Source organism: Miscanthus floridulus, chromosome 12 (genome assembly GCF_019320115.1).
Source record: "Miscanthus floridulus cultivar M001 chromosome 12, ASM1932011v1, whole genome shotgun sequence".
NCBI lineage: Eukaryota > Viridiplantae > Streptophyta > Magnoliopsida > Poales > Poaceae > Miscanthus > Miscanthus floridulus.
In genome coordinates, this window is record NC_089591.1 from 44,129,973 (window position 1) to 44,141,853 (window position 11,881).

General features: G+C 42.4%; 2 long non-coding RNA genes across 3 annotated transcripts; both read right to left on the reverse strand.

The window, feature by feature from the left end:
* Positions 1–4,106: 4,106 nt before the first annotated feature.
* On the reverse strand, positions 4,107–6,077 carry LOC136498574 (uncharacterized). The gene is made up of 4 exons (XR_010769659.1): positions 5,951–6,077; positions 4,765–5,109; positions 4,523–4,681; positions 4,107–4,442 (listed from the first exon to the last, which is right to left on the reverse strand). It is a non-coding gene; the product is annotated as an uncharacterized lncRNA (long non-coding RNA).
* A 588-nt stretch (positions 6,078–6,665) lies between these two features.
* On the reverse strand, positions 6,666–11,554 carry LOC136498573 (uncharacterized). Of its 2 annotated transcripts, XR_010769658.1 has the most exons (5): positions 10,671–11,554; positions 8,729–8,848; positions 8,539–8,648; positions 8,364–8,404; positions 6,666–6,866 (listed from the first exon to the last, which is right to left on the reverse strand). It is a non-coding gene; the product is annotated as an uncharacterized lncRNA (long non-coding RNA). The 2 variants fall into 2 exon arrangements; XR_010769657.1 differs by lacking the exon at positions 6,666–6,866 and having other exon boundaries at positions 7,826–8,648.
* Positions 11,555–11,881: the final 327 nt, after the last annotated feature.

The window sequence follows — 11,881 nt, forward strand, 5'->3', positions numbered from 1 at the left end:
AGCCCTCCTACCAAACATATTTTCTTTTGTTGCCTTTCTCTTTAAGATCAGCCCAATCCTGGTCAACAACTCTTTTTCCAAGCCGATCATGAACACTTTTATTTTTTAAGCTCCGATCCATGTTATTATGATGATATGCATCTTGAGCATGGATAGACCGGTGACTAGTTTGAGACTGCCTATACTCCCGATATTGATTGCTACATTCTGGATAGTTATGTCTGGTAGGCAACTTCAAACCTTCATTCTAGCAATGTCTGAAGAAAGGATAATTCCAATGCAATTCGGCTTGTTTTCTTTCATACCTCTCTTCTTTCAGTTGATGCTGGTATGCTTGATCCTTTAACTAATGCTGATAATCCTTTTCTTTCTGCTACTGCCACTTATTCAATAGAATCCAAGATGTAACCTGTGGCTTTATCGTCTCTACTTTTGACGTCTCCCCCTACTTGTATTGGCTCTTTTGCTCGGCATGATGTCTTCTAATCTCTCTGTACTCGTCAATCGATATTTGCATCTTAGGATCGACTATTTCAGCTTCTTTTGATTTGGTTGATGTTAGGACCTTAGTTTTTTTCCTTTGAATAGCCCAGCATCAACCATGTTTAGATCTCCTGGGAAAGGATTATTGTCAACTTTCATTTTTCGAGGCGTATCAAATTTGAGCCTCCCCTGCTGAATAGCCCTCTGTATATGCTGTCAAAAAATTCTGCATTCGTTGGTGGAATGAGAAGTAGCATTATGGAACTTGCAAAATTTCTTATTCTTTAATTAATCAGGGGGCAACGTGACATGACCATCGGGCAACTTGATCTGCCCTTTCTCAAGTATAAAATTGAAGAGCTTGTCTAATTTGGTGACATCAAAGTCATAGCTCTCCTCAACTCCTCTTCCCCAAGGATTTGGCACCATCACTATCTTCTTGCCCCAATTCTATTCAGTCGCAGCAACCTCTTCTTCTTCATCTTCATAGTCGTCATCGACTGAGTATGGATCATAGGCTTCTGTTACTGTGGTACACTTCTGAAACCGGGTATCTCTACGCATACTCTAGAATTGGCTATTGAGCATTGCTACTCATTGAGCCAATTGACCCAAGTTGTCAAATTCTTATCCCAGCAGCTTTTCTTTCCACATCAGCAACATTCCTTGAACAACTAAAGTAGCTAGTTGATCATCGGCCAAGTTTAAGGAGAAGCACAAGTTCCTGGTTTCTTAGAACCTCTGAAGAAATTTAGTACCTGATTCATTAGTCTTCTGTCTTATAGTTGTTAGATCGGTAATCTTCTTTTCTCCAGTTCTAGTGTAAAAATATGTATGAAACTTCTTCTTCAGGTCAGCCCAATTGGCAATGTAATTGACTGGCAATGATGAAAACCAAGTGAAGGCTGGCCCTGATAAGGACAGAGAGAAGAAACGAACTCGATGGGCATCCTCAACTGATGCTTCGCTCAATTGTGTAAGATACTAACTAATATGTTCTATCGTGCTTGTACTGTCTTGGCCAATGAACTTAGCGAATTCTGGGAGCCTATAATTTGTTGGAAGAGCGACCAAAATCATACCATTCTAGATATGGGTGTTTGTACAAAAAGGTCACCCCTTTTGGCTTCAGACCGAACTGATTCTTCATCATCTCGGTCACTCTCAGCAGTAATTCATTAGCTTGCGGATTTGGATTTCTTTGCACCTGCTGACTCATCTATGGATTGAAATCCCGTGTGCCTTAGTATCCTAGGCTTGGCATCATGTGAAGGGTGTTATAATGCATGCCATAGTGATACCCTTGTGGAATCTCAATCTGCTTGAAGTCTCTGATTGTAGACATAAGGATCTATATCCCTACGGATCCTTTGAATTGATGGTGCTATTTTTTGAGCCGACGATGGTATGTGGCCTGATGTGCCAAAATTGATCACCTGGTTTTGACTTTGCCCTGCTGGCTGTTGCACATGCTGTACTAATGGTCTAGGATTGTAGTGTATCTGATTCATAGTAGTTCCTTGAGCTTGTTCAAATGAACCCTGAACTGTCTGGACATCACCATTACCAGCTAGTGCTGCTTCTTGATGGCTGGTACCGACTTGATTAGTCCCTTGGGTCGACGGATCTAGAATGTTGTAACAAGCTGGTCCGCCTTGACCAACTGGAAATCCATGAATCGCCTCTCTTATGGCGTTGTGGAATATGTTCACGAAAGCTTTGTTATGGGTTGATATGGCATCACGAATAGATTTGTCTATAACTTCCTTAAAGAAACACCTGTCTTCATCTTGAGTTGTATCTGTCTGCCCGTGTAACAGAACTCTTGGTAGTGGAAATTTCTGAACAATTGTGTTGTCACATGTTTTGGTGTAGGACGACAAACATTTGTTCTGAAACTCTTCTGTAGCTTTGCTAATGATACCCTTATTCCCATCAGGTAGATCTTCATAATGCAGCATAAGGATGTCATTGTTGTAGTGAACCGTCATGACGATTGTGGAGTCCCACCGAGCATGCCAGAAACATGTGTCGACATAGAATTTTTGTCCCGTGCCGAGGACACGCGCAGCAAGCCAAAAGGGTCTGCTCGATGGAGCTGTAGATCCGCCTAGGTTCAGCGTAGGGATGGTCGATCCTACGCACTCCTCCCGAGACGTGCCAGTCAATTTGACCCTATAATTGACATGGAGAGAAAGCTTATCAGTAATTAAGGGTGAAACTTGCCGGTGTTGCTAGACAGTCCCGAATGTGCGGCTCTGAGAGCTTATACGAAAGGAGATCGACTAAATAGTCAATTCCAGCATATTCATGAGAATAAATCGCTTAAAGCTCATTGGGTTGTATAAGAAAAATCGGTTATCATTCAAGATAAATGTCATTATTTGAGCAGATATTAATCAATGGCAATAAGATTTTAACAATGATTGGTTTATGCTGAGCCAATAATTACAAGCAACCGAACCCCTTTTATATAAAGAAACAATACAACACCATTAACCGTTTAATAAAGATAAATCTAATAAACATGTTAGATCTCATCTATCGCTGTGACCAGTGGGGCATGAAGCAGAATCATGCAGGCCATAGAAATAACAATAGACTCAACAACCCTAACTCATTACTAATATCAGTGGGGCATGAGGTAAAATCATGCAGGCCGTAATACAATAATAAGATCATGGGGCTAACATATCTTTTAACCTATCTTTACTTCAACGGTCTCGTGATGCGAACTATTCGTGAAAGCACTCGATATCGGCTAAAACAGCGGATTCAGGCATAGCGCACAGTTAAAGCCATGCTTTATCAGGAATAGATCTACCGAATAACGATCCCCACTTCACGGTGCTAACAGTGGGGTGTGAGGCAGAATCACACAGGTCGTGATAATGGGCCATGGAACGGTTTTCACCAGCCAATAAATATACTCGAGACGCAACATGCTTTAACCGCACGCTATGCACGATAAAGATTAATGTAAAACAACCGATAAAATGTAACTCATCGTTTAATGTACATATTAGATCAGTTTTAGATTAACAAGCGATGGGTTAAACAGGATATAAGGCCGATCTAGATCAATCCCAATCGGGGCAGAGTGATATTGCTGTAATTTAGATGAATAATAAAAACAATAAGCAATATCGGTAACTTAATGAATCTACCAAAGACTGTCATTCTAACGTAGAGCCGATAACTTGACCTTGATCTAGTTCATGCAGTGGGGGTCGACCGGATCGATGCAACCATACTTGAACTAGGCAAGAATCGATAACTAACTTATACCAGAGTCGCAGTGGAGGTCGACCAGATCGATGCGGCCATACGAACAGAGGTATAAGCCATGACGGTACTTACAACAAGCAGTGGAGATCGACCGGATCGATGCAGCCGTACTTGCTGAAGAACTCACCAAGATCTACTCTACACCTACTCCTAAGGGGTGGCCAGAGCTAAAAAAGTAAATGACTTGTATATTGGATTGATTGTTGTCTTTACAATAGCCGGGGCTCGATATTTATACCCAGAGTCTAAACAAGAATCCTACTTGATCACGATTCGTTACAATCTTCAGTATAAAGGAAAACATTCCTAATTTAAGATAACTTGGACTCTAATCTTTCCCCTTTTGTAGAGTCCATCATGTTTCATCATAGCGCCGATCGTAGCCTTTGTCATTATCTACCAGCGCTGCCTGAAGAAAGCCGATTCCGGTGCTGCATTCGAATCAACTAATTCTGATCTGCATGCAATTGCTTCCTTGATGACATGATCTTAGGAGTTTTTAAGTCTCTACGAGACTCCTTCCAAATTTTGGTGTAAACAATAGTCTCATCCTTTTCTCCATCCCGCCTCATGATTGCAACTAAGCACGCAGCTTCAAGATAGATTGTACCTCCTGACCTCTTTTTCAAATCCTCCTGGGCCTTCAGCAGTTTAATATAAGCATCTATGACCTGCATACATTTTGTCATTACAGAGAAAGATCATTGAAGTTGGTAATGTTTGATTGAGTATTATGACTTGCATCTGTTACCTCGTCAGACAAGTATTCATATGGCTGAAAAAGACATTCCATGTGGTTTCTTGACACCAGAACATCATCTATGAGCACAAGCTCCTCATTCCTAGGTGAAGATGGAATTTTTTTTGATAGATTCAATTATGGCTCTATTAGTATTGGTACAAACATAATCTGAAAAAGAGGATTAAATTAAAGTATACAACAATAGTTAGCAGTTTTTCTAGATTAATCCATCAAAGAGAAAATGTCAATACCTTCTGGGGCAACCGGTGAAGACATAGATTTTTTGGGTTTATTTTGTACGATTATGATTTTCGAAAGTCCTTTTTCTCCCATCGGATCCACCCAGAAGTTGATAGGGCCTTTTCATCATGGGCCGTGCTAAAGCCCTGGTCAACTAGTAGAGCTTTGTGGGTAACTTCTATACTTATGCTTTCTTGCAACCATCTAGAATCACTCATAGGCTCACTGGAATTTTTTGTTTGTACAATATCTTCTAAGTGGCCTCCATTTTTCTTCGAACCCTTTGCATCTGAACTATCCATCGAGAGCTTCTCTGCTCTTCTGAACCTTGCAATCTCTATTCCTGTGCTATTTATCTGAAATTTGGAGATACCCAGACTTGTAATTAGTAATAACCAGTCATACGATTAAATGATTTGAATATGAAAATCAACTATCAAACCAATCATGGATACAATTGCCGGACCATGAACAGTAGACAGGTGTGAAAACAATATATTTTTACAAATAATGTCAGTACGTTGCACGGATCCTATAAATTTTATCTACACCTATAACGATGCATGTGCTTATAGCTTAGACGATAGAAATTTACAAATCTAATTTTATTTTAAAAATATAAAGCCCGTCTCATGATCTTTATGACCTATGTCGTATAGATTAGTTTATACAAAGCTAATAAAATTAGTTTCTCTCTTTTTTCCATACTATTTGCATCACCTGTATCATTCAACGCGGACTCCACAGCAGAGCCAAAGCGAGGTGGTGTAGTTTTTTTTACGAACTCTACACTGTCCGCGGATGGATGACGACGCAGACTGGGGCTTGCCTATGCAGGCCTTGTGCATCGCGGCGCTATGTTCCTGCAGGGCTTGCCCATCGTCGTCGACACGGACTCGACCAACGCATGCCACCACCACCCATATATGTCTTGCCCAGCGATGGAGCCTCTCAATAGCTTAGCAAAGAATTCACGGATGGTTGCAAGTTCTGACTTCTGAGGCACAACCATTGCATATGCTTACCATTACATTACATAATCTAAAATTTGATAGTTTGAGTACTTGCAAATCATGTTTTCTATGGTTAAATACTCAAATGCAATGGCTCCAAGCCTCCAATCAAGAGACCGGCTTTAACAGGACAAGCAAGAAACAATGAAGCAATCAAAATCTCATATGGCCACCGCGAAAGTACCTGCGGAGCAGCGGTAGGTCCTTATGGATGAAGCGGCCGGCTTCGACGTTGACGATGAGCCGCGCGTCGCTCTGCGCGAAGCAGTGGCAGGTCCTTATGAATGAAGCGGCCAGTGCCGACGTTTATGAAGCGTCGCTCCGGTGGATCTCGTATCTATGGAGGAAGGTGATGAAGGACAGGTAAAGGAAGAAGGGGAAGGAGAGGTATGCTCTATGAAGGACAAGTAAAGGAAGGGGAAGGAGAGGCGGCGTGATATACGAGTTTTCTTTTAGGATACGAAATTTGACCGACAAACGAGCGGAGCGATACGGAGAGGCGATGACGATACCCTTACATATTTTTTAGGATACGACCGAAGAAGCAAAGAGGTGGCAATAGACTAAGTGCACTATAATTTTTCTGAATTTTATTCATGCTGCACCAGGCGAAATGCAGTAGTAACTACACAACCAGGTGAAGGCATATGTCATGTTGCAGTTCTGAAAGAGACCTAGTTTGTACAGCATGGCAATTTTCTGCAAGAAGCAAAGAGGTGGCAGTGGACCAAGTGCACTATAATTTTTCTGAATTTTATTCATGCTGCACCAGACCAAGTGCAGTAGAAACTCATCAGTGAGTTACAAACTCTAGAAATGAAATTGGTTCAGTGAGCTAGAGAGCCATGAAAGTTTCTAGCTACAAACTCAAATTGGTTTAGTGAGGTAGTTGTGAAATTTCTACCAACTCCAGTACTGAAATTCTTAGGTAGACAACTTCATACTGTATGGAGATGTATATTAGTTTGCCAAGGTGAATCATGTAAAAAACTACATTGCTAAACACCATATCTGGAAAGTGTGTACATAATTACCTGAGAACCAGTGAAGGCTAACAATCTTCCAGGGACCTTCACTCAGTGATGGGAATTCTCAGCAACCTAAGCAAATATCAGAAAGAAGAGTTAACTAATCACATGCTCCACTATGATGAGATAATTCATCGGTCTACTAATAATCAATAAAAAGCTTTCTGAGAAGGTAGCCCATCACGGCTCAGTTATGTTGATTTTTGCCTAAGCTGGCTGTACATTCATCCACAAAACCAACTATGATCAATCTAATTAACAAAATTAATTTCGCCAAATGGACTGTTAATAAGACATATCAGAGTAAGTTTCATATGTGGTCTCTAAAGTTGTTCCACTTTCTCTTTTACATCCAGAAACTATTACTGAAGCTGAAGGAACTATGTGCCTGCAACTGCAACTATGTGCCTACAACTGCATACAGTGGAACACCAGCTTTCATGTTCATCAATTTTATAATTGTTTGCCCCAGTCAAGCATTAGTAGAGCACGTGGTCATAAATCTATACTGAATTCAGATCCTGAATTGAGATTTAGGACCACAGTGAGCAGTGAATGGAGGCATTGATTAAACAGGTAGAAAAAGAATTTAAACAGATAGTAAAAGTAGCACAACAAAATCAAAAAATTTATATGGCAAAGGTGCTGCTGCATCCTTTTTCAGTCAAGGCTGGTTGCTAGTAGAGTTTCAGTTATTACCCATGGATTGTTCTGTAGAAATTGCGGAACATGGATTGAAACTTCAGCTAGCATTAGTATCGTTGAAAGTTTAAACTGAATACTTAGATGGCATGACAATATAAAATAAGATTCCATGTATTTATAACTGATCCATAAGTCACCATGCATATTTAGTCGAGAGGAAAAGAACTACTGCAAAGAGCATGCCACATATTATGTTGTAAGGACCAGTATGAACACTCTGCACACAGAGCATATGGTACATTTTTGTGAGAAATAACATCACTCGATTAATCCATTGCTTATATATATATATATATATATATATATATATATATATATATATATATATATATATATACAAAAGGCCATATTTCATTTCACCATTACCTAAAGATCTCACCATAACCAAGAATAGATCAATCTGTGTTCTTTTCAAACAGTGGTTATAAAAATTGCACATTGGTATGATTCCCGTAAGTCATAGGTTTCAGTTAGTATAGTTCTGAACAATCTGATGAGGTTCCAGTGGTAACAAATAATTAGCAGCACTACTATGAAATCAGGAGGTCCTCTAGTGGTATAAACTAAGTCGTATGAAAAAAACATGTGCCAAAAATCATGAACAAGCTTTCAGTCAAAAAAAAACATGAACAAGCTGCACTGGAACACATGTTTCTTTCATAGATTCATGAATAGAAGCTATTTTTTTCATGATAGACCTTGGGATGCAAACAACTATACATGAATTCCATTTTGTCTATGAAATTCAGAGCAACAAGGGCAATGCAATATACTGTCCGCCAATGAATAGTAATGAACCAACAACTAATAGAATAGACCCTCTCGTCCAGCACTTACGGAAATAGCTTGCAAAAAAATATGCACCTGCACATGCTTGACAGAGACCTATATTTCTGAAGAGTGATCTGCATAGGTATCAAACCATTATATCAGTGTTAATCTTTCGGTCATTCTATACTCCGAAAAGCAGAAAACTATATAGATTACTTAAGTTGATATATTTCGATCACACAGAGAGCTGCTTCTCTTTTGGTCTTACCTTATGAAACAGAAAAATGTTCTACCACTCAAGATGATCCAGAGTAGAAAGAAGTGAAGTCTATCTTTTGTTATTTCAAGAAATTTGTAATTGTAAGTAGAAGTGAAATTCTGCAAGCAAATATGATGATCACTAAACAAGAAAATTATAATCCTGAAAATATTCAGGGAATGACCATTATTTCATATACCTGACTACTTGGCTGTGGGCAGACCGTGCTTTAGTTTCTACTTCTTATGATCGTTGCATGCCAACACTCGACAATTGGTGCATGGATTCAGACGGTGTATCCCACAAACAAGGTTGGTCCCTGAGATATAACAAAAAAAGAAAGGAAGATGTTGGTAGTACTGACAGAGATAACACTGTAGATATCCAAATGCCTAATAATGGCCTATAGTTGCAGTAGTGGCACAAGCAAGTACTATGTAGTAACTCATTATCTTGGAACTTGAGTACTCACTGATTTGCAGGCTAAAAAATTTGACAACAACCATGTTAGCATTTTGTGCCCTTTTCATTTTTTTCCTACTAAAGACTGCCATTTAATAAATTATTGTCCCCTGTTATAGACTTATAGTATCATATTTAAAGAAATCTGCGATCCAGTATGGCACAAAAAAGGTTCTTTCTTCTTATTTGCAATGACTGAACTTACTGGTTTTACAATTTGAATGCTTGTCTTTACTTACCATCTTTTGCATATTTACCTTCTTCACAGCATCTACTAATTATATGTGATTATTATTTTCCTAAGGTGCTCTCTGAGGTGAACTATGTGCCTGCAACTGCATACACGTGGTCCTAAATCTATACTGAATTGATGATGAGGACATCGCCACGCTGGACACACCGACGCCATGGTCTTCCCCAAGTTCCAATTCGTTCCCAACTCAGCTGCCACGTCGCCCTCGGATTCAGCAGACACGTCATCACTGTTTCGGTCATAACTCTTTCATACGACATCGAAACGGGCCGTTCTTGGATGCGTTGGAAAGGGGACGACGACGCCGTCGTTTTGGATCTGGTCCCAGCTCCAGAAGGCTCGTGGATCATTCTGTGTGACCACGGCAAGGTGCTGCGTCACCTATTTGGGCCAACTTGGCCATGTATCGTGTCGGGCCTTAAGCCCAAGTTGTGGGCGCCCAACCCCTGGCCGTCCCCAACCCTAGGTCGAGTCTTAGACTATAAACACAGCCGCCGCCGCTGCTACACAATTGGGTTTTGTTTAGAGTTTAGTTTTCCATCGAGAAACTGAATCGTTCATTGTAACTGTGGTGACAAATCCTTTTACAGTGATCCAGGGCCCCCGTTCTTGATCTCCTCCACTGTGTCGATTAGTCCTTTGGAACCGAGTTCTTGAATCCTTTATTGATATTCGCGTCATTCATATTTGCAATTTCAGATTGCGTGTTTTACCTTCTTGCTTGTGCACTTCGATTCACTTGCAGGAAAAGCCTTCTTGGCGAGGTCAATCAAGTTGTGCTTGGTTGATAACCAACGGAGCAGTGGTGTAACGGTTGCAGGGTTCGAATCGTGTCTGATTTGAAGCCGGATCGCCAACGTCGAGATCTCCACAAATCGAACTTACCGGCTACTTCTCGGAAGATCGGGCCTGTACTCATCAATTGAGATCATTTTCCTCCTTTATATTCCGTTTTGTTTGTGTCTCTGCGTACCAATTACCAAACAGTGAGCAGTGAATGGAGGCATTGATTAAACAGATAGATTGTGTTAAAGAAAAAGAAGCACAACAAAATAAAAAAAATGAGGACTGCTCAAAATCAATAAATCCATGTATTTAGATGGCATAATTCCATGTATTTATAAGTGATCAGTAAGACAACATACATATTTAGTCAACAGGAAAAGAACTACTGCAAAGAGCGTGCCACATATTATGTTGTAAGGACCAGTATGCACACAATGCATGCAGAACATATGGTACAAAAGGCCTAAAGATTTCACCATCACCAAGAATACATCAATCTGTGTTCTTTTGTATTGTTTCACTTTCACCTTGAACATTCAGCAGGTTGTTTCATATTTGCACCACATAAAGAGCTAGAATTGTAAAGACAACTTGATACTGCTGCATTTCAGAAGTGGCAAGAAAATCAGAGACACTGTACCTTTGGATGGCCAGATCAACGAGCTCCTCGATGGCGGCGTCGAGCACGTTGCGCTGGGCCTTGGGCGCGGGCACCTAGTGCCCAGCACTGCTTATCCGATCAAATCTGGAGGCGGCGGCGGCGTGACAAGGAGGGAGAGGAGGCGGCGGTGCGGGCGAGCGCGCGGAGCGAGGGCAATGGCGTGGGCGCGAACCTCGGCGGTCCTTCTCCTTCTCAGCGATCCGTCGGCCGTGGATTGGGGGTTCGGGGCGGGGCAAGGACAACACGGCGGGTGCACACGGCAAGGTCGAGCTCTCCGTTGTCGGGCCTTCTCCTTCTCGGCACGGCGGTGGCGTGGGCGAGCGACGATGAGGGCCGCTTCCTGTGTACTTGAATGGAGAGATGGGAGAGGATGCCGCAGATCTTTTATACGTGAGTGGAGGCGATTTCCTTTGTACATGATTGGATCGGTGGACAAGATCTGTGTGATTTCAGAAGGAGATCATGAGCGCCGGGGAAGAGAGCAGGGAGGAAATCACGCCCGTGCCGGATAAAGCGAGCGAGTATCGCACGCCAGGGATTGGGGCAGGATGCATCGCCGCCGGGGGTTCCATCCGCACGGTGTGGACGCGCCGCCATCGAGGGGCGGGATGGGATGGCCCATGGCGGCGAGGAGGCGCCACTGCCTTGCACTGCCGCCTGCAGAGAAAAAGGAGCATCGCCACCGGTCCTCATGCACCGATCCACATGGGGGTGGGGGTGGCCGGTGGGGGCAGGATGCGGATGGCGCGAGGGGGCGCGACGGGGAGATGGGAGGGGAGGAGGCAGGAGGCAGGGAGAGGACGCGGCACCGGATCCGGCACACCGGCTGCTGCTGTGCTGAGGCGCAGCGAGACTATGGCGAAGCGCGACGGGCGCGGGCGGTGGGGATGTGGCCTGCTGCGGGCGGGCACGGGCGCAGGGTGGGCGCGATGGGGGTGCGGCGGCGTCGCGGCCAGAATCACGGGAGTGGGTGGAGCGACGTTTCTTTCCTTGGAAGGGAGACGGGCGTAGGGGCACGGAGAAAGATCGTACGGGCGGCAGGCAGGACAATGGACGAATGTCGCAGCTAAAACTGTCCACGCTTTGTTATTTTTAGTTGTAGGAAATTAGGTTTGACAGTTTATCTGCAGTCCAAAAAAAAGAAAATGGTTGATACATAAAAAGTGATTTCCTTTTTTATTTCACCTCAG